We start from the raw sequence: 23,047 nt of genomic DNA, 5'->3' as shown, positions 1-23,047 counted from the left end.
CTAAGACTGATTAAAGGCAGGAGGAGAAGGGGACGACAGAGGATGAGATGGTTGGATGGCATCACCAACTCAGTGGACATGAGTTTGAGCACGCTCTGGGAGTTGCTGATGGACAGCGAGGCCTGGCGTGCTGCAGTCCATAGGGTCACAAAGAGTCGGACATGACTGAGTGACTGAACTAAAGTGATTTCTGACTTTTCTTTAGAGTATGGTTTTACTTTTCTTTCTTTCTTTTTTTTTTTTTTTTAAGTAAATTGCCCCTCTTTTCTGTATCTGTTCAGAAAAGTGCAAGTACAATTAATGCTTTTGAATGCCTCAGGGCACTGATCATGTTCTATTTTTTGACTAGATTTATGTCCTAGTTAAGAAATAAATGGTTTTCCTTGAACTAGAGCCTTTGGGGTCTTAGGTTAATTGGAGCTTTCTGTCATGTCCTAAACTCCCATCTGGAAAAATCCTGAGCTACCCTGGTTACAACTGTCTGTAAAACTGTACCCTGGAATCACAAGAAGAGGTCAGTATTTTCTTGCATCTGCAACTATGGAAAAGGCATATGAGAGACAGCAGTCTTCCTTGATTCTCTTTTCTCTTTACCAGGTGATATTTGGACACTAATCTCATCCAGTCAGCTCTACATGAACAAAAGTTCTGATTTTAGGCCTTTATGAAATATTTATAGTAATATATTACATAGGTTTAAGAGAAAATATTGTTTCTCTTATGCTTAAATGAAAATTGAAATAGGTTTTAAAACATTCTAGAACAACTTTCTTTATAGAATAATAGCTTTCAATTTGAAATAATTTGGTTATAAAAGATATATTTACTAAGACAAAGGGAGAAATAGAGATATAGTTATTGTTCCAATCATTTAAAAACTAGCATTCTGTGATTAAGCAAATAAGTTAATGCCCTCTATTTCCAGTACGTGCTAAAATATGAGCTTTAATATCTAGAAGGATGATTTTATTTTTGCTTTTTTATGCCAATGCAAGTACCAGGATTTTTTTAACATAAATTTATTTATTTTAATTGGAGGCTAATTATTTTAAAACATTGTATTGGTTTTGCCATACATCAACATGATTTTGCCATGGGTGTACACATGTTCCCCATCCTGAACCCCCTCCCACCTCCCTCCCCATCCCATCCCTCTGGATCATCCCAGTGCACTAGCCCCAAGCATCCGGTATCAAGCATTGAACCTGGACTGGCGATTCGTTTCACATATGATATTACACATGTTTCAGTGATATTCTGCCAAATCATCCCACCCTCGCCCTCTCCCACAGAGTCCAAAAGACTGTTCTATACATCTGTGTCTCTTTTGCTGTCTCGCATACAGGGTTATTGTTACCACCTTTCTAAATTCTATATATATGTGCTAGTATAGTGTATTGGTGTTTTTCTTTCTGGCTTACTTCACTCTGTATAATAGGCTCCAGTTTCATCCACCTCATTCGAACTGATTAAAATGTATTCTTTTTAATGGCTGAGTAATACTCCATTGTGTATATGTACCACAGCTTTCTTATCCATTTGTCTGCTGACGGACATCTAGGTTGCTTCCATGTCCTGGCTATTATAAACAGTGCTGCAATGAACATTTAGGTAGACGTGACTCTTTCAATTCTGGTTTCCTTGGTATGAATGCCCAGCAGTGGGATTGCTGGGTCATATGGCAGTACTATTTCCAGGTTTTAAAGGAATCTCCACAATGTTCTCCATAGTGGCTGTACTAGTTTGCATTCCCACCAACAGTGTAAGAGGGTTCCCTTTTCTTTGCACCGAGAGGGTGCATTTATTGCTTGTAGACTTTTGGATAGCAGCCTTTCTGACTGGTGTGAAATGGTACCTCATTGTGGTTTTGATTTGCATTTCTCTGATAATGAGTGATGTTTAGCATCTTTTCATGTGTTTGTTGGCCATCTGTATGTCTTCTTTGGAGAAATGTCTGTTAAGTTATTTGGCCCAATTTTTGATTGGGTCATTTATTTTTCTGGAATTGAGCTGCAGGAATTGCTTGTATATTTTTGAGATTAATTTTTTGTCAGTTGCTTCATTTGCTATCATTTTCTCCCATTCTGAAGGCTTCTTTTCATCTTGCTTATAGTTTCCTTTGTTGTGCAAAAGCTTTTAAGTTTAATTAGGTTCCATTTGTTTATTTTTGCTTTTATTTCAAATATTCTGGGAGGTGGGTCATAGAGGATTCTACTGTGATTATGTCGGAGAGTGTTTTGCCTATGTTCTCCTCTAGGAGTTTTATAGTTTCTGGTCTTATGTTTAGATCTTTAACCCATTTTGAGTTTATTTTTGTGTATGGTGTTAGAAAGTGTTCTAGTTTCATTCTTTTACAAGTGGTTGACCAGTTTTCCCAGCACCACTTGTTAAAGAGATTGTCTTTAATCCATTGTATATTCTTGCCTCCTTTGTCAAAGATAAGGTGTCCATAGGTGCATGGATTTATCTCTGGGCTTTCTATTTTGTTCCATTGATCTATATTTCTGTCTTTGTGCCAGTACCATATTGTCTTGATGACTGCGGCTTTGTAGGAGAGCATGAAGTCAGACAGGTTGATTCCTTCAGTTCATTTCTTCTTTCTCAAGATTACTTTGGCTATTCGAGGTTTTTTGTATTTCCATACAATTTTTGAAATTATTTGTTCTAGTTCTGTGAAACATACTGTTTGATAACTTGATAGGGATTGCATTGAATCTATGGATTGCTTTGTGTAGTATACTCATTTTCACTATATTGATTTTTCCAATCCATGAACACGGTATATTTCTCCATCTATTAGTTTCCTGTTTGATTTCTTTCACCAGTGTTTTATAGATTTCTGTATATAGGTCTTTCATTTCTTTAGGTAGATATATTCCTAAGTATTTTATTTTTATTTTTGTTGCATGGTGAATGGAATTGTTTCCCTAATTTCTCTATTTTCTCATTATTAGTGTATAGGAATGCAAGGGATTTCTGGGTGTTGATTTTATATCCTGCAAGTTTACTATATTCACTGATTAGCTCTAGTAATGTTCTGGCGGAGTCTTTAGGGTTTTCTACATAGAGTATCATGTCATTTGCAAATAGTGAGAGCTTTACTTCTTCTTTTCCAATTTTGACTCTTTTATTTCTTTTTCTGCTCTGATTGCTGTGGCCAAAACTATGTTGAAAAGTAGTGGCGAAAGTGGGCACTCTTGTCTGGTTCTTGACTTTAGGGGAAATGCTTTCAATTTTTCACCATTGAGGATAATGTTTGCTGTGGGCTTGTCATATATAGCTTTTATTATGTTGAGGTAAATTCCTTCTATTTCTGCTTTCTTGAGAATTTTTTTTTTTTATCATAAATGAATGTTGAATTTTGCCAAAGGCTTTCTCTGCATCTATTGAAATCATAAGGCTTTTATTTTTCAATTTGCTAATGTGGTGTATTACATTGATTGATTTGTGGATGTTGAAGAATCCTTGCATCCCTGGGATAAAGCCCACTTGGTCATGATGTATGATCTTTTTAATGGGTTGTTGGATTCTGATTGCTAGAATTTTGTTAAGGATTTTTGTATCTATGTTCATCAGTGATATTGACTGTAGCTTTCTTTTTTTGTGGCATCTTTGTCAGGCTTTGGTATTAGGGTGATGGTGACCTCATAGAATGAGTTTGGAAGTTTACCTTCCTCTGCAATTTTATGAAAGAGTTTGAGTACGATAGGTGTTAGCTCTTCTCTAATTTTTTTTTTTAGAATTCAGCTGTGAAGCCATTTGGACCTGGACTTTTGTTTGCTAGAAGATTTCTGATTACCGTTTCAATTTCCGTGCTTGTGATGAGTCTGTTAAGATTTTCTATTTCTTCCTGGTTAAGTTTTGGAAAGTTGTACTTTTCTAAGAATTTGTCCATTGCTTCAACGTTGTCCATTTTATTGGTATATAATTGCTGATAGTAGTCTCTTATGATCCTTTGTATTTCTGTGTTGTCTGTTGTGATCTTTCCATTTTCATTTCTAATTTTATTGATTTGATTTTTCTCCCTTTGTTTCTTGATGAGTCTGGTTAATGGTTTTTCAATTTTATTTATCCTTTCAAAGAACCAGCTTTTGGCTTTGTTGATTTTTGCTACGGTCTCTTTTGTTTATTTTGCATTTATTTCTGCCCTAATTTTTAAGATTTCTTTCCTTCTACTAACCCTGGGGTTCTTCATTTCTTCCTTTTCTAGTTGCTTTAGGTGTAGAGTTAGGTTATGTATTTTACTTTTTTCTTGTTTCTTGAGGTATGCCTGTATTGCTATGAACCTTCCCCTTAGCACTGCTTTTACATTGTCTCACCAGTTTTGAGTTGTTGTGTTTTCATTTTCATTCGTTTCTATGCATATTTTGTTTTTCTTTTTTGGTTTCTTCTGTGATTTGTTGGTTATTCAGCAACGTGTTGTTAAGCCTCCATATATTGGAATTTTTAATAGTTTTTCTCCTGTAATTGAGCTCTAATCTTACTGCATTGTGGTCAGAAAAGATGCTTGGAATTATTTCAATTTTTTTTTGAACTTATCAAGGCTAGATTTGTGGCCCATGATGTGATCTATCCTGGAGAAAGTTCCGTGGGTGCTTGAGAAAAAGGTGAAATTCATTGTTTTGGGGTAAAATGTCCTATAGATATCAATTAGGAATAACTGGTTTATTGTATCATTTAAAGTTTCTGTTTCCTTGTTAATTTTCTGTTTAGTTGATCTATCCATAGGTGTGAGTGGGGTATTAAAGTCTCCCCCTATTATTGTGTTATTGTTAATTTCCCCTTTCATACTTGTTAGCATTTGTCTTACATATTCTGGTTCTCCTATGTTGGGTGCATATATATTTATAATTGCTATATCTTCTTCTTGGAGTGATCCTTTGATCATTATGTAGTGTCCTTCTTTGTCTCTTTTCACAGCCTTTGTTTTAAAGTCTATTTTATCAGATATGAGTATTGCTATTCCTACTTTCTTTTGGTCTCTATTTTGTGGAATATCTTTTTCCAGACCTTCACTTTCAGTCTATGTGTCCCTTGTTTTGAGGTGGGTCTCTTGTAGACAACATACATAGGGGTCTTGTTTTTGTATCCATTCAGCCAGTTTTTGTCTTTTGGTTTGGGCATTCAACGCTTTTACGTTTAAGGTAATTATTCATAAGTATGATCTTGTTGCCATTTACTTTATTGTTTTGATTCGAGTTTATACACCCTTTTTGTGTTTCCTGTCTAGAGGAGATCCTTTAGCATTTGATGGAGAACTGGTTTGGTGGTCTGAATTCTCTCAGTTTTTGCTTGTCTGTAAAGTTTTTGGTTTCTCCTTCATATTTGAATGAGATCCTTGCAGGGTACAGTAATCTGGGCTGTAGGTTATTTTCTTTCATCACTTTAAGTATGTCCTGCCATTCCCTCCTGGCCTGAAGAGTTTCTATTGAAAGATCAGCCTTTATCCTTATGGGAATCCCCTTGTGTGTTACTTGTGTTTTTTCCCTTGCTGCTTTTAATATTTGTTCTTTGTGTTTGATCTTTGTTAACTTGATTAATATGTGTCTTGGGGGTGTTTTGCTTTGGGTTTATTCTGCTTGGGACTCTCTGGGTTTCTTGGACTGGGGTGATTATTTCCTTCCTCATTTTTTGGAAGTTTTCAACTATTATCTCTGCAAGTATTTTCTCATGGTCTTTTTATTTTTTGTCTTCTTCTTCTGGGACTTTTATGATTCCAATGTTGAGGTGTTTAACATTGTCCCAAAGGTCTCTGAGATTGTCCTGATTTCTTTTAATTCATTTTTCTTTTCCCCTCTCTAGTTCATTTATTTCTGCCATTCTATCTTCTACCTCACTAATCTTATCTTCTGCCTCCATTATTCTACTATTTATTCCCTCCAGAGTGTTTCTGATCTCATTTATTGCATTATTCATTATATATTTACTCTTTTTTATTTCTTCTAGGTCCTTGTTAAACATTTCTTGCATCTTCTCAATCCTTGTATCTAGGCTATTTATCTGTGATTCCATTTTGTTTTCAAGATTTTGGATCATTTTCACTATCATTATTTGGAATCTTTATCAGGTAGATTCCCTATCTCTTCCTTTTTTGTTTGGTTTGATGAGCATTTATCCTATTCCTTTACCTGCTGGGTATCCCTCTGTCTCTTCATTTTGTTTATATTGCTGTGTTTGGGGTGGCCTTTCTGTATTCTGACAGTTTGTGGTGTTCTCTTTATTGTGGAGTTTCCACGCTGTGGGTGGAGCTGTACAGGTGGCTTGTCAAAGTTTCTTGGTTAGGGATGCTTGCATCTGTGTTCTGGTGTGTGGAGCTGGATTTCTTCTCTCTGGAATGCAATGAAGTATCCAGTAATGAGTTATGAGATTTCAGTGGGTTTGGAGTGACTTTGGGCAGCCTGTATTTTGAAGCTCAGGGCTGTGTTCCTGTGTTGCTGGAGAATTTGTGTGGTATGTCTTGCTCTGAAACTTGTTGGCCCTTGGATGGTGCTTGGTTTCAGTGTAGATATGGAGGCATTTGATGAGCTCCTGTCAATTAATGTTCCCTGGAGTCAAGAGTTCTCTGGTGTTTTCAGGATTTGGACTTAAGCCTCCTGCTTCTGAGTTTCAGTCTTATTTTTACAGTAGTCTCAAGGCTTCTCCATCTATACACCACAGTTGATAAAACATCTAGGTTAAAGATGAAAAGTTTCTCCACAGTGAGGGACACGCAGAGAGGTTCACAGAGTTACATGGAGAAGAGAAGAGGAAATAGAGAGATAAAGGTTACTGGAATGAGATGAGGTGGAATCAAAAGAGGGAGAGCAAGCTAGACAGTAATCACTTACTTATGTGTGCTCCACAGTCTGGACCACTCAGAGATGTTCATGGAATTATACAGAGAAGAGAAGAGGGAGGAAGGAGACAGAGGTGGCCTGGAGGATAAAGTGGGGAATCAAAAGAAGAGAGACAGATCCAGCCAGTAATTGGTTCCCTAAGTGTTCTCCACCGTCCAGAACACAAAGATATTCATAGAGTTGGGTAGAGAAGAGAAGGGGGAGGGAGGAGATAGAGGCGACCTGGTGGAGAAAAAGGAGAGTCCAAAGAGGGAGAGAGCAGTCAAGCCAGTAATCTCCCTCCCAAGTAAAAATGGGTACTGAAGATTAGGTTCTTAAAGGTACAAAATTGATAACAAATCCCAAGAAGCAAAGATTAAAAATCTAGAGTAGAGATTGGATTTTCAAAAACACAATATTAAGAAAAAATAAATAAAGTCACAACAATTAAAAAAATATATATATATATATATGAAGTTTGTTTTAAAAAATAGGATGTCTCTCTCTCTCTCTCTCTCTTTTTTTTTTTTTTTGTAAAGTAATGCTGATGCTGCTGCTGCTGCTAAGTTGCTTCAGTCATGTCCGACTCTGTGCAACCCCATAGATGGCAGCCCACAAGGCTCCCCCATCCCTGGGATTCTCCAGGCAAGAACACTGGAGTGGGTTGCCATTTCCTTCTCCAATGCATGCAAGTGAAAGTGAAGTCGCTCAGTCATGTCCGACCCTCAGCAACCCCATGGACTGCAGCCTGCCAGGCTCCTATGTCCATGGGATTTTCCAGGCAAGAGTACTGGAGTGGGGTGCCTTCGCCTTCTCTTTTGCAAAGTAATGCTGCTGCTTCTAAGTCGCTTCAGTCATGTCCGACTCAGTGCGACCCCAGAGATGGCAGCCTACAAGACTCCACCGTCCCTGGGATTCTCCAGGCAAGAACAGTGGAGTGGGTTGCCATTTCCTTCTCCAATGCATGAAAGTGAAAAGTGAAAGTGAAGTTGCTCAGTCATGTCTGACTCTTCGCTACCCCATGGACTGCAGCCTACCAGGCTCCTCCGTCCATGGGATTTCCCAGGCAAGAGTACTGGAGTGGGGTGCCATTGTCTTCTCTGGTGGTGTCTTAGGTTAGGGCTTTTCCCGTGGTAGCTATCCCACAGTCTGGTTTGCTAGCCCAAGTTAGTTCCTTCAGATTGCCCTTGGGGCATTCAGGCCGGGTCCTTACTCTAAGCAATGCAGCTTGCACCTCCCTACTGAGCCCCCGCTTGATAGTGGAGGATGCAGGCGTCTGCGCTGCTTCTCCTCTGGGTCAGTTACTGTTGGGCACGTAATCTGTGGGTTTTAATTATTATTATTATTATTATTTTTTCTCCCAGTTATGTTGCCCTCTGTGGTTCCAAGGCTCTCCACAGACTCAGCAGTGAGAGTGTTTCCTGGTGTTTGGAAATTTCTCTCCTTTTTAAGATTCCCTTCCTGGGACAGAGCTCTGTCCCTACTTCTTTTGTCTCTCTTTTTGTCTTTTATATTTTTTCCTATCTCCCTTCGAAGACAATGGGCTGCTTTTCTGGGTGCCTGACGTCCTCTGCTGGCATTCAGAAGTTGTTTTGTGGAATTTATTCAGTGTTCAAATATTCTTTTGATGAATTTGTGGAGGAGAAAGTGATCTCCCCGTCCTATTCCTCTGCCGTCTTAGGATTGCTTCCACAAGTACCAATATTAACAAATAATACATTTTTAAAGAAGTAGCTAAATCAGTTTCCTTTTACATGGTGGAAGAATTGTAAATGGAGATAGAATTTAAATATAATCTCCTTCTAACTTCATTTGACTGTGAGAAGAATTAAATTGTCAGTGAGTAATGCTTATCATCTGGTATCTTTGAGCTTTCCACTATCCTGCTTAGAGGCAAGGGGAAGAAAAAGTGGAACCAGTAATGGGAACTGGCATACAATGGCATTTGGAGTATAAGTGAAGCACTATAATAAAACAGCTTGATTTTAATTAAAAATAAAATAACTCAATATGATATCTCATATTTCCACATAAATAAGAATTCCATGTGTCTAGCATACTTTTCAACTACATTTTGGTGACTAGTCTTGCTTTATAAGATGTAATACACTATACAGATAGAAGATTATTCACGGTAATCCAAACCTATGCCCCGACCAGTAATGCTGAAGAAGTTGAGGTTGAATGGTTCTATGAAGACCTACAAAACCTTCCAGAGCTAACACTCAAAAAAGATGTCCTTTTCATTATAGGGGACTGGAATGCAAATGTAGGAAGTAAAAAAACACCTGGAGTAGTAAGCAAATGTGACCTTGGAGTACAGAATGAAGCAGGGCAAAGGCTAACAGAGTTTTGCCAATAGAACGCACAGGTCATAGCAAACAGCCTCTTCCAACAACACAAGAGAAGACTCTATATATGGACCTCACCGGATGGTCAACACCAAAATCAGATTGATTATATCCTTTGCAGACAAAGATGGAGACACTCTATACAGTCAGCAAAAACAAGACTAGGAGCTGACTGTGGCTCAGATCATGAACTTCTTATTGCCAAATTCAGACTTAAATTAAAGAAAGCAGGGAAAGCCACTAGGCCATTCAGGTATGACCTAAATGAAATCCTACAGGAGATAAGTGCTGGGTGTTCATTGGAAGGACTGATGTTGAAGATGAAGCTCCAATACTTTAGCCACCTGATGCAGAAAGCTGACTTATTTGAAAAGACCCTGATGCTGGGAAAGATTGACGGCAGGAGGAGAAGGGGACGACAGAGGGTGAAATGGTTTGATAGCATCACCGACACAGTGGACATGGGTTTGGTTGGACTCCGGGAGTTGGTGATGGACAGGGAGGCCTGGCGTACTGCAGGTTGATGGGGTTGCAGAGTCGGACACGACTGAGTGACTGAACTGACCTTAACTGAATTGATACACATACTGCCACCATCACCCTACCCTCTGTCCACTGGTCACAAGTCAAATCAACTCTGTGCCAATGAGTGGCACCAGCAGCTTCTGACTCTGTGCACCACATGTTGGGCCAAAAGGTATCCATCAGATGGGAAGATAGATGGTGGGACAGAGGACTAAACTTGAGGTACATTGAACCCTAAAATACAAAAGCTTATGTTCGTGAATAGACAGCCTCACATATAACCCCAAGGAGAGTCAGACTTTGCAAACCTTTTTGCAAACCTAGTCTCATGGATACCCATTAATTTTTATTTAACCAGTCATTGTCTTTGCCTTTTAATCTCATAATAGAACTACTCTTTCAAAATGAGAATTTATTTATTCATTAATGGAGGCTTGACATTCTGTCATTACAAACATCATACCTTGACAAATTTGTGAATAAATAGATCAAGACCTGGCCAATCAGGTCACTTTATGTTCCTGGTTGAACTAATTTACCTAGAGATGTCTCATCAATCAAACCAAGCCATCAGTGTTTTCCATTATAACCTTAGTGTTTTGCTTCTCAGTAAAATGATGTCTTTATACTGAGGCTGAGAAACAGAATGCAAGGTTGGATTTGGCTGGGACCATTTTTCCAGTGACAGGAAGAGCATGTTCCATTTACAAAAATCTAGTGTTGAAATCATCTGGGCTCCTCGGCACTACAGGTAATGTCTGTTCTAAAGAATGTCAGTGATTTTTGTGAAGTATGACTAATATCATTGATTTTTTAGCCAAGTGTAAAAGTATATTCTCTGAGCTCAGTTTAGTTCATGTTCACTATATTATTAAGCATATCATTTAACCAAACCTCAAACCACACTAAGAGGAGTTTTAATCAATCTCTTCAAAAGTATGGGAACAAGGAGCTCTAGTAGAATCCAGTGCAGGTTTCTGACAATCCCACATCTACATAGATATTTGAAAGCTTAATATCTGGATTAAACATTAATTCACATCACAGCTTTTATGCGACACTGAATAATACATTGCTCTAATCTTTCGCTTCTTCATTGTATTTTGTGGATAATAATATATTGACTATAATAGGAAGTATTAAGTGAAATGACATATGTAAAGTACTTAGCATCTTGTCTAAGCTTTAGGAAGCACTCAATAAACATTACATTTCATAATCTCCTATTCTTTCTCATTATTCCTTTTCTAAGCCTTCACAGTTATCATCAGGAATAATGTTACATCAAAAAGCATAATACAAAGAATAACATGTCTACCACATGCATGCAATTGAGCAATGATGTCCTGATTCCCCTTTGTAACACTCTATTTTCTATGACACACTGATGCTTTCAGTTTGGGAGACATGCATATGGGAATACAGCAAAGAAAGAAGGGACAGTGGGAATGATGTCACTCATTCATCACAGCTCTAGAGAAAACACTCTCATGGACAGTGATGCACATAACAGTGGACACAACCAACTCAGCTGACTGCATAATCTGATCTAAAAAGTTGAGGGCTTTCTAAACTGTTGAATTTAAAAGTGCTAGAGTTTATTTAAAGAAGTACTCTGTGTGTGTGTGTGTGTGTGTGTGTTGGATGGGAAAGTAATTCAGGCATGCTTCTTCCTGTTTCTAATGTATATGGAAGTCAAGTATTATGAGAATTAACACTGATTATGAAGAGTTGAAAGGAAAAAAAAAAAATTCTGAGCCATTGAATCAGTAGCACAAATCCCAAGGTAAAGCGTGAAGAAATTTAGAACCTGAGGACAGGCAAGTGTGAAGTATGCTGCCATCTTCATCTTATATTGTCTCTTTTACTACTTTACTGTTTTGATTATTTCACCTTTTCATTTTCTTTCCTTCTAAGTGTCTCATGATCTTCTTTCTTTTTAGCATGTATCTCCTCAACATTTTTTATTCTTTTTCTTTTAATTCACTATTATTTCTGTCCTCCAATTTAAATTTTTGGAGAAAAGTCAGAAAACTGAGTGAATTTCACAATCTAAAAGAAAAATACAGCCATGAAATTAAAAGACACTTACTCCTTAGAAGGAAAGTTATGACAACCTAGACAGCATATTAAAAAGCAGACATATTACTTTGCCAACAAAGGTCTATCTAGTCAAGGCTATGGTTTTTCCAGTGGTCATGTATGGATGTGAGTGTTGGACTGTGAAGAAAGCTGAGCACCGAAGAATTGATGCTTTTGAACTGTGATGCTGGAGAAGACTCTTGTGAGTCCCTTGGACTGCAAGGAGATCCAACCAGTTCATCCTAAAGGAGACCAGTCCTGGGTCTTCATTGGAAGGACTGATGCTGAGGCTGAAACTCCAATACTTTGGCCACTTCATGTGAAGAGTTGACTCATTGATAAAGATCCTGATGCTGGGAGGGATTGGGGACAGGAGCAGAAGGGGACGACAGAGGGTGAGATGGCTGGATGGCATCACCGACTTGGTGAACATGAGTTTGTGTGAACTCCAGGAGTTGGTGACGGACAGGGAGGCCTGGCATGCTGCAGTTCATGGGGTCGCAAAGAGTCGGACACGACTGAGCGACTGAACTGAACTGAATAGTATTACCAGATGATCAAATAGACGTCACCAGAGGGTCAATACCAAAATCAAATAGATTATATTATTTGCAGCCATAGATGGAGAAACTCTACACAGTCAGCAAAAACAAACTGGGAGCTGACTGTGGCTCAGATCATGAACTCCTTATTGCCAAATTCAGACTTAAATTGAAGAAAGTAGGGAAATCTACTAGACCATTCAGGTATGACCTAAGTAAAATTCCGTATGATTATACAGTGGAAGTGACAAATGGATTCAAGGGATTAGATCTGATACAATTCCTGAAGAATTATGAACAGAGATTCATGACATTGTACAGGAGGAGGTGATGGAGACCATCCCCAAGAAGAAGAAACACAAAAAAAGGTAAAATGGCTGTCTGAGGAGGTCTTACAAATAGCTGAGCAAAGAAGAGAAGTGAAAGACAAAGGAATAAAGGCAATATATACCCATTAAAATGCAGAGTTCGAAAGAATAGCAAGAAGAGATAAGAAAGCCTTCCTCAATGATCAGTGCAAAGTAATAGAGGAAAACAATAGAATGGGAAAGACTAAAGATCTGTTCAAGAAAAACAGAGATATCAAGGGAACATTTAATGCAAAGATGGGCACAATAATGGACAGAAATATTATGGACCTAAAAGAAGAAGAAGAGGTGGCAAGATTATGCAGAAGAATTATTAAAAAAAAAAAAACACACACAAAAAAACAAATCTTCTTCACCCAGATAACCACAGTGGTGTGATCACTCACCTAGAGCCAGACATCCTGGAATGCAAAATCAGGTGGACCCTAAGAAGTATCATTATGAACAAAGCTAGTGGAGTTGATGGAATTCCAGTTGAACTATTTCAAATCCTAAAAGATGATGCTGTGAAAGTACTGCACTCAATACGCCAGCAAATTTGGAAAGCTCAGCAATGTCCATAAGAATGGAAAAGGACAGTTTTCATTCCAATCCCCCAAAAATGCAATGCCAAAGAATGTTCAAACTACTGCACAATTGCACTCATCTCACATGCTAGCAAAGTAATGCTCAAAATTCTCCAAGCCAGGTTTCAACAGTACATGAATCATGAACTTCCAGATGTTCAACCTGGATTTAGAAAAGGCAGAGGAAGCAGAGATCAAATTGCCAACATCCACTGGATCATAGAAAAAGCAAGAGAATTCAAGAAAAATATGTACTTCTGCTTTACTGATTATGCCAAAACCTTTGACTGTGTAGATCACAATAAGCTGTGGAAAATTCTTCAAGAGATGGGAATACCAGACCATCTTACCTGCCTCCTGAGAAATCTGTATGAGGTCAAGAAGAAACAGAACCACACATGGAACAGGCTGGTTCCAAATTGGGAAAGGAGTACCTCAAAGCTGTATCTTGTGACCCTGCTTATTTAACTTCTGTGCAGATTGCACGCATGCATGCTTAGTCACTTCACTTGTGTTCGACTCTGTGAGACCCTATGGACAGCAACAAACCAGGTTCCTCTGTCCACAGGATTCTCTAGGCAAGAATACTGGAGTGGATTGCCATTTCTGTCTCCATCTATGCAAATTAGATCATGCAAAATGCTGGGCTGGATGAAGCACAAACAAGAATTAAGAATGCCAGGAGATATATCAACAACCTCAGATATGCAGATGACACCATCCTTATAACAGAAAGTGAAAAAGAACTACAGAGCCTCTTGATGAAAGTGAGAGAATAGAGTGAAAAAGCTGGCTTAAAACTCAACATTCAAAAAACGAAGATCACGATGGAATGACTGAAGTGAACTGAACTGAGCTGATGTAACAGTTATAATTTGCATATCTTATCTGTTGCGCAGCATCATGAACTATCAGTGTTGTCTTTTCTACTAGAAGTAGTTATTCAGTTCAGTTCAGTTCAGTCGTTCAGTCATATCTGACTCTTTGCGACTCCATGAATGCAGCATGCCAGGCCTCCCTGTCCATCAACAACTCCTGGACTTCACTCAAACTCATGTCCATCGAGTCGGTGATGCCATCCAGCCATCTCATCCTCTGTTGTCCACTTCTCCTCCTGCCCCCAATCCTTCCCAAAATCACGGTCTTTTCCAATGAGTCAACTCTTCACATGAGATGGCCAAAGTTTTGGAGTTTCAGCTTTAGCATCAGTCATTCCAATGAACACCCAGGACTGATCTCCTTTAGAATGGACCGGTTGGATCTCCTTGCAGTCCAAAGGACTCTCAAGAGTCTTCTCCAACACCACAGTTCAAAAGTATGGTGCTCAGCTTTCTTCACAGTCCAACTCTCAAATCCATACATGACCACTGGAAAAACCATAGCCTTGACTAGATGGACCTTTGTTGGCAAAGTAATGTCTCTTCTTTTCAATATGCTATCTATGTTGGTCATAGCTTTCCTTCCAAGGAGTAAATGTCTTTTACTTTCATGGCTGCTGTCACCATCTGCAGTGATTTTGGAGCCACAAAAAATAAAATCTGACACTGTTTCCACTGTTTCCCCATCTATTTGCATGAAGTGATGGGACCAGATACCATGATCTTTGTTTTCTGAATGTTAAGCTTTAAGCCAACATTTTCACTCTCCTCTTTCACTTTCTTCAAAGGCTGTTTAGTTCCTCTTCACTTTCTGCCATAAGGGTGGTGTCACCTGCATATCTGAGGTTATTGATATTTCTCCCAGCAATCTTGATTCCAGCTTGTGCTTCTTCCAGCCCAGCGTTTCTCATGATGTACTCTGCATAGAAGTTAAATAAGCAGGATTACAATATACAGCCTTGAAGTATGCCTTTTCCTATTGGGAACCAGTCTGTTATTCCATGACCAGTTCTAACTGTTTCTTCCTGACCTGCATATAGGTTTCTCAAGAGGCAGGTCAGGTGGTCTGATATTCCCATCTCTTTCAGAATTTTCCAGTTTACTGTAGTCCACACAGGCAAAGGCTTTGGCATAGTCAATAAAGCAGAAATAGATGTTTTCCTGGAACTCTCTTGCTTTTTCCATGATCCAGCAGATGTTGGCAATTTGATTTATGGTTCCTCTGCCTTTTCTAAAACCAACTTGAACATCTGGAAGTTCATGGTTCATGTATTGCTGAAGCCTGGCTTGGAGAATGTTGAGCATTACTTTACTAGCGTATGAGATGAGTGCAATTGTGCAGAAGTTTGAGCATTCTTTGGCATTGCCTTTCTTTGGGATTGTAATGAAAACTGATATTTTTCAGTCCTGTGGCCACTGCTGAGTTTTCCAAATTTGCTGGCCTATTGAGTGCAGCACTTTCACAGCATCATCTTTCAGGATTTGAAGTAGCTCAACTGGAATTCCATCACCTCCACTAGCTTTGTTTATAGTCATGCTTTCTAAGGCCCACTGATTTTACATTACAGGATGTCTGGCTCCAGGTCAGTGATCACACCATCATGCTTATCTGGCTGGGTCTTGAAGCTCTTTTTTGTACTTTTCTTCTGTGTATTCTTTCCACCTCTTCTTAATATCTTCTGCTTCTGTTAGGTCCATACCATTTCTGTCCTTTATCAAGCCCATCTTTGCATGAAATGCTCCCTTGGTATCTCTAATTTTCTTGAAGAGATCTCTAGTCTTTCCCATTCTATTGTTTTCCTCTATTTCTTTGCACTGATCGCTGAGGAAGCCTTTCTTATCTCTCCTTGCTATTCTTTGGAACTCTGCATTCAGATGCTTATATCTTTCTCTCTTTGCTTTTTGCTTGTCTTCTTTTCACCACTACTTGTAAGGCCTCCTCAGACAGCCATTTTGTTTTTTTGCAATTCTTTTTCTTGGGGATGGTCTTGATCCCTGTCTTCTGTACATTGTCATGAACCTCCGCCCATAGTTCATCAGGCACTCTATCTCTCAGATCTAGTCCCTTAAATCTATTTCTTACTTACACTGTATAATCATAAGGGATTTGATTTAGGTCATACCTGAATTGTCTATTGGTTTTCACGACTTTCTTCAATTTAAATCTGAATTTGGCAATAAGGAGTTCATGATCTGATCTACAGTCAACTCCTGGTCTTGTTTTTGCTGACTGTATAGAGCTTCTCCATCTTTGACTGCAAAGAATATAATCAATCTGATTTCAGTGTTGACCATCTGGTGATGCACATGTGTAGAGCCTTCTCTTGTGTTGTTGGAAGATGGTGTTTGCTATGATCAATGATTTCTCTTGACAAATCTCTATTAACCTTTGCCTTGCTTCATTCAGTACTCCTAAGCCAAATTTGCCTGTTACTCCAGGTGTTTCTTGACTTCCTACGTTTGCATTCCAGTCCTCTATAATGAAAAGGACATCTTTTTGGGGGTGTTATTTCTATACGGTCTTGTAGGTCTTCATAGAACTCTTCAAGTTTAGCTTCTTCAGTGTTACTTGTTGGGGCATGGGCTTGGATTACCATGATATTGAATGGTTTGCCTTGGGAATGAACAGAGTTCATTCTTTTGTTCTTGAGATTGCATCCAAGTACTGCATTTTGGACTGTTGTTGATCATGATGGCTGCTCCATTTCTTCTAAGGGATTTCTGCCCACAGTAGTAGATATTATGGTCATCTCAGTTAAATTCACCCATTTCAGTCCATTTTAGTTCACTGATTGCTAGAATGTTGATGTTCACTCTTGTCATGTCCTGTTTGACCACTTCCAATTTGCCTTGATTCATGGACCTAACATTCCCAGTTCATATGCAATAGTGCTCTTTACAGCATTGGACCTTGCTTCTATCACCAGTCACATCCACAACTGGGTATTGTTTTTGCTTTGGCCCCATCCCTTCATTCTTTCTGGAGTTATTTTTCCACTGATCTCCAGTAGCATATTGGGCACTTACCAACCTGGGGAGTTCCTCTTTCAGTATCCTATTATTTTGCCTTTTCATACTCTTCATGGAGTTCTCAAAGCAAGAATACTGAATTGGTTTGCCATTCCCTTCTCCAGTGGACCACCTTCTATCAGACCTCTCCACCATGACCTGCCCATCTTGGGTGGCCCCACATGGCATGGTTTAGTTTCATTGAGTTAGACAAGGCTATGGCCCATGTGATCAGATTGGCTAGTTTTCTGTGATTATGGTTTCAGTGTGTCTGCCCTCTGATGCCCTCTCACAATACCTACCATCTTACTTGGGTTTCTCTTACCTTAGATGTGGGGTATCTCCTCACAGCTGCTCCAGTAAAGCACAGCTGCTGCTCCTTACCTTGGATGAGGCATATCTCCTCAGGGCCGCACCTCCTGACCTTGAACATGGAGTAGCTCCTCTCGGTCCTCCTGTTCCCACACAGCCACCTCTCCTAGGACATGGGGTAGCTCCTCTTGGCCGCCGCTCCTGACCTTGGACGTGGAGTAGCTCCTCTCCACCGCTCCTGTGCCACTGCAGCCTGGCACTCTTTGTCACCTCCCTTCACCTTGGGCTAGGGGTAGCTCCTCTCAGCCACACTTCTGAATGGTTCCTAGCAGCCAGCATGCTTAGTACCTTTAAATCTAACCAGAGAATCACTTTCAGAATCCCTAGAACCGTGATTCTCTTTTTCTAGAGAAAAATATACTAATTTTTCTTAACACTCTTGATACCAAAGTCTCTAGATAAGATTCTCCAGAGGAACAGATAAATAGTATAAAAATATACAGAAAGAAAGAAAAAAGAAAGAGAAAAGAGAGATAAAGGAAGGAAGAAAGGAAGAAAGAGAGAAAAAAAGAAAGCTTATCTTTGAAAATTATAGATATTACGGGTGTAAACACCACATGAATCAGAAAGTCGCATATAGGTTTGAGTTTCCCCAAAGCTTAAAGATAGCCTATTGTGGACCAGAAGCTTTACTGATAATATAAAGAGTCAATTAATAAATGTTTTGTATATTACATGTGCTATATACAGTATTCTTATAATAAAGTAAAATAGAAAGAAGAAAATGTTAATGAAATCGTAAGAAAGAGAAAATACACTTATGGTACCATACTATATTTATCAATACTGTAAATTTATTTTCTCTGTTTATAAGATGAATTGTTTATCAATACATGCATCAAAAGGAGAAGAGGGCATCACAGGATTAAATGGCTGGATGGCATCACTGATGCAATGGACATGAACTAGGGCAAATTTCTGGAGATGGTGAAGGACAGAGAGGCCTGGAATGCTACAGTTCATGGGGTCCCTAAGAGTTGGACATGACAGAGCAACTGAACAACAACAAGAACCACCTACATTAGTATTTTCTCATTTTGTATAAAACACTGTAGATATTACACATGGTACTAACACTAAACACAAAAATTGAACAGATGTGAAAAATAAATATTTATTTATAATATATTGATTCATATATTAATAACAAAAATTAAAAATATGATCATTTTGTGGTATTCTGTGATAATCAATATTATTTCCTTATGGTAGCCTAGGCTATAGAGCAATGAATAGAATGTTATAAAAATATATATGGCATACAGTATATGGTCATACTTATATAATTAAAGAAACTATTACAACTTACCAGTAATATCAGACTGCTACTCAATTTCTCCAATTGCAAAGGAAAAAAGCATATCATACAGTAAAGTAGTTATTTGAAAACAAAGTTAGAAAACACAAAACTAGCACATTACTAATTTTATATTAAATGTCACTCAATTTATGCCTATGTAATAATAGACTATCCATTTTGTTACAAGTCTTGTGCATGGTGTTCTTCATGGTGAATACTTAGGCCATGATGATAGCAGAAAAAATGTCTAGACAGTTCTTTCCATACAGTTATTAGGTTATAATACAGAGACACTCACACACCTACAACCCATAAGTTTATCAAATGTACAATATGATGGCTATCTGTTATTCATTAAGTGAAAGTAGATCAGCATCAAGTTCTTCATCTGAGGAAGAGAGGTTGATCCTATCATTTCAGGGCTGACAGAGGTGGAGGAGGTAGAAGGTGGGGCACACTCAGTGTAACTTTGTGTGTATGGAATGCACCATAATTTCTGCTGACAGTTTTTGCTTTTTAATTTCTCTAAAGTCATTTCTATTATATGGTACTAATCCTTCTTTCACTATTTGCTTTGGTTCCAGTGCCCATATCATAAAAGAGTACATGTGTGTAAGGGTCAAAAGCAGTCTTGAAGAACCAGAATCTTTCTGCCAGATTGCTGATGTCAGTTTGCTTTCTGGCACTGTTTCTCCTATGTCTGCTTCTTCACTGTCTGCCAGTCGTTTGGAGGCACTTACCTCTGTCAAGTCATCTTATGTTAATTCCTCTGGTGTGGTATTTATTAGTTCTTGGATTCTCCAAGGTCAGTGTCCAATAACTCATCACCTTCTATTCATTTGGAGGCAGATCTTATACAGGGTCAATTGTGTGTGTATATATACATATAAAGAGAGAGATTTTAAGGAATTTGCCCACACTATGACCTAAAAATTAATGATCCAGTGATTTAGTATATTGGAAAATACATTTAACTTTTTTTTTTTTTTGTCATGTCCGTAGTCTTTCATTTCACTTGATTGGCTCTATAGCAAATACTGTGAAGTCATGCACATCTGGACAGCTTTCTCTTGCAGGAGTTTATTTGGGGTCAGGGTATGAAGACTTTCATAGTTTTTCTATAACGATGGCATCTTCAATGGTGTAATTCTCCCAGGATTTCATGATACTCTCTCTATCAGGATTCTTGTCCATTGTATTGACAATCCCTCTACAGAGTATCATGTACAGTGAGTCTTAAAGGTCTCTATGACCCCCTGATGCAGAGGCTGAACTAAACATTGTGTATGGAGGCAGGTAAACCACTTCAGGGCTTCCCTCATAGCTCAATCGGTAAATCATCTTCCTGCAAGGCAGGAGAACCAGGTTTGATCCTTTGGTCGGGAAGATCCCCTGGAGAAGGAAATGGCAAGCCACTCAAGTATTCTTGCCTGGAGAATCCCATGAACAGAGGAGCCTGGGGGGCTACAGTCCATGGGGTTGCAAGAGTCAAACATGGCTTAGCAACTAAACCACCACCACCATACCACTTCAAAGCCTTCAGAATGAAACTCATGGAGTTCTGAGTGACCAGGTGGATTGTTGCTGTTGTTTCTTCATGAAGTTGTGACAGATTCTTTGAGACCCCATGGATTGTAGCCCTCCAGACTCAAGGAGAATCTTTTTTTATGGATTAAGATATTGATCTTAATCAATGCTAAAGATACTTTCCGACTTCAAGAACTAAGAATCAATGAAACTAATCCAGGAAAAATTTCTCCTTGTCCAGGCTCTCTTTTACAACCAAAAGACACTAGGCAGCTGGTGTTTATCTTTTTCCCTCAGGGCTCAGGGATTAGAGCAACTTTATAGAGAAGCAAACCCTCCTGCATTTGCACAAAACAATAAAACTATCCCTTCCTTTTTTTTTTTTTTTTTTTAATCCTACTGATCTCTCTTCCTTACTAATAAATGTTAGGGCTTCCCCACTGGTGGCTCAGTAACTTAAAAACAACAACAAACAACAAATTAACTTGGCAATGCACATGATGTGAATTTGATCCATGTGTGGGAAAGATCCCCTGGAGAAGAAAATGGCAACTCACCCTAGTACTCTTGACTAGGCAATCCCATGGACAGAAGAGCCTGGTGGTCTGCAATCCAAGGAGTTGCAAAAGTTGGACATGACTTAGTGACTAAAAAAACAACAGCAGCATGACACTTTTTCCCAGAATAGGGCACTTTCATCTGTATTATAAAACTTGTCCAGGCAGATATACTTGCTCCTCAATAATTTTCTCATGTTGTCTTGGAGGTCATCTGCTCTCCATTGGTCAACAGAAGATACTTCTCCTATTCTCTGGACAACTGTTTGTTTGTTTGTTTGTTTTATTTTGTTTTAAATCAAACCTCTTCCTAAAATTACCAAACCATCCTTTGCTGGCATTAAATTCCCTAGCATTAAATCCTTCATCTCTCTTTGGCTTTAAGCTGTTATAATGAACTAACTTTTTCTTGAATAATATTAGACTCTAGGAATGTTTTTTTCTTATAACAATTCCTTACCCACATAAAAGCTGCATTTTCAAGATGAGATTTAAAAAAAAAAAAAGTGTTTCCCAAAAAAGGGCAAATTTTCTTAGCTGCTAATATAGCTGCTGTGAGGGCCTCATGGATTGCCTTTTCTTTTTTCACATGAGTCCTCATGCTAGACTCATTTATCTTGAAAGGTGGGTAACTACAGCTGCAGAACTCAACCTCTGGTAGAGATCAAGCAATTCAACTTTTTCTTGTAATCTTTACTTTCCTTCTTGAGAGTACTTCCAGAGTCACAATGGCACTTCATGTGGGTTCCATGGTGCTATTTAAGGTTTGTAGTATTATATTAAATATGATGAAAAATATGGGAGAACGGTGGGAGATCACTTTATTACTGTGATACAAAATTTACTGCAGAGATAGACTGCTTACATGAAGGGAATTATCAATACAGGGCATTTTAGTGTATATTTACAATACTTGAGCTCACCACGATAGCAACAGGAGATAGCCATGCAATTATTATAGTAGTTTAATATGTACTACAGCTAATTTTATGCACTAATGATTTAATATTGCATATTTATACTTGTTTATATTTCTCTCAACTGTGAATGGCACCATGAACAGTCTATATTTGTGTGTGTGAGTTGTGATAAACTGACTTTTTTGTTATAGACCTGTGTGCATTTTATGGCCTTAAAATAATAAAATATACTAGTATGTGCATATATTTTATGCATTCCTGATACATCTAAATTTTTCTTAAATGTTTTCAAAACTTAAAATCTTCACATTTCATCATTTTTTCAAATTGTTGCAAATATCTAAAAGCTTTTAAATATATTTGTTGAAAACAACCTACTTATAATGGGCCCATGCAGGTTAAACCTTTGTTGTACAAGGGTCAGTTGTATATGGGTATACACACACACACACACACACACACACACACACCAAGAGATTTTAAGGAATTGGCCCATACTATGACCTAAAAATGGATGATCTAATGATGTTGTGTATTGAAAAACACATCAATAAAAAACTGCATTGCACTTGATAAAATGTTCCTTGAAAAGTATTAGTAACTCCTACTAAAACACTTACATTATCTATTAACACTTGGTTCCATGTTTTACAATTAAAGTAAAATCACCTCAGTTCAGTTCAGTCAATAAGTTGTGTCCAAATCTTTGTGACCACATTGACTGCAACATGCCAGGCTTCCCTGTCCATCATCACCTCCCAAAGCTTACTCAAACTCATGTATATTGAGTTGGTGATGCAATCCAAACATCTCATCCTCTGTCCTCCTGTTCTCTTTCCACCTTCAATCTTTCCCAGCATCAGGGGCTTTTCATATGAGTCAGTTCTTCACATCAGGTGGCCAAAGTTTTGGAGTTTCAGCTTCACCATCAGTCTTTTCAATGAATATTCAGGAGTGATTTCCTTTAGGATTGACTGGTTTGATATCCTTGCAGTCCAAGGGACTCTCAAGCATCTTCTCCAACACCACAGTTCAAAAACATAAATTATTCAGCACTCAGCTTTCTTTATAGTCCAACTCTCATATCCATACATGACTATTGGAAACACCATAGTTTAACTAGATAGACCTTTGTTGGCCAAGTAATATCTTTGCTTTTTAATATGCTATCTAGATTTGCCATAGCTGTTCTTTCAAGGAGCAAGCGTCTTTTAATTTCATGGCTGCAGTAGTCA

The sequence above is a fragment of the Bubalus kerabau genome, chromosome 9, assembly GCF_029407905.1.
Source record: "Bubalus kerabau isolate K-KA32 ecotype Philippines breed swamp buffalo chromosome 9, PCC_UOA_SB_1v2, whole genome shotgun sequence".
Lineage (NCBI taxonomy): Eukaryota > Metazoa > Chordata > Mammalia > Artiodactyla > Bovidae > Bubalus > Bubalus kerabau.
This window is presented reverse-complemented; position numbering follows the sequence as displayed.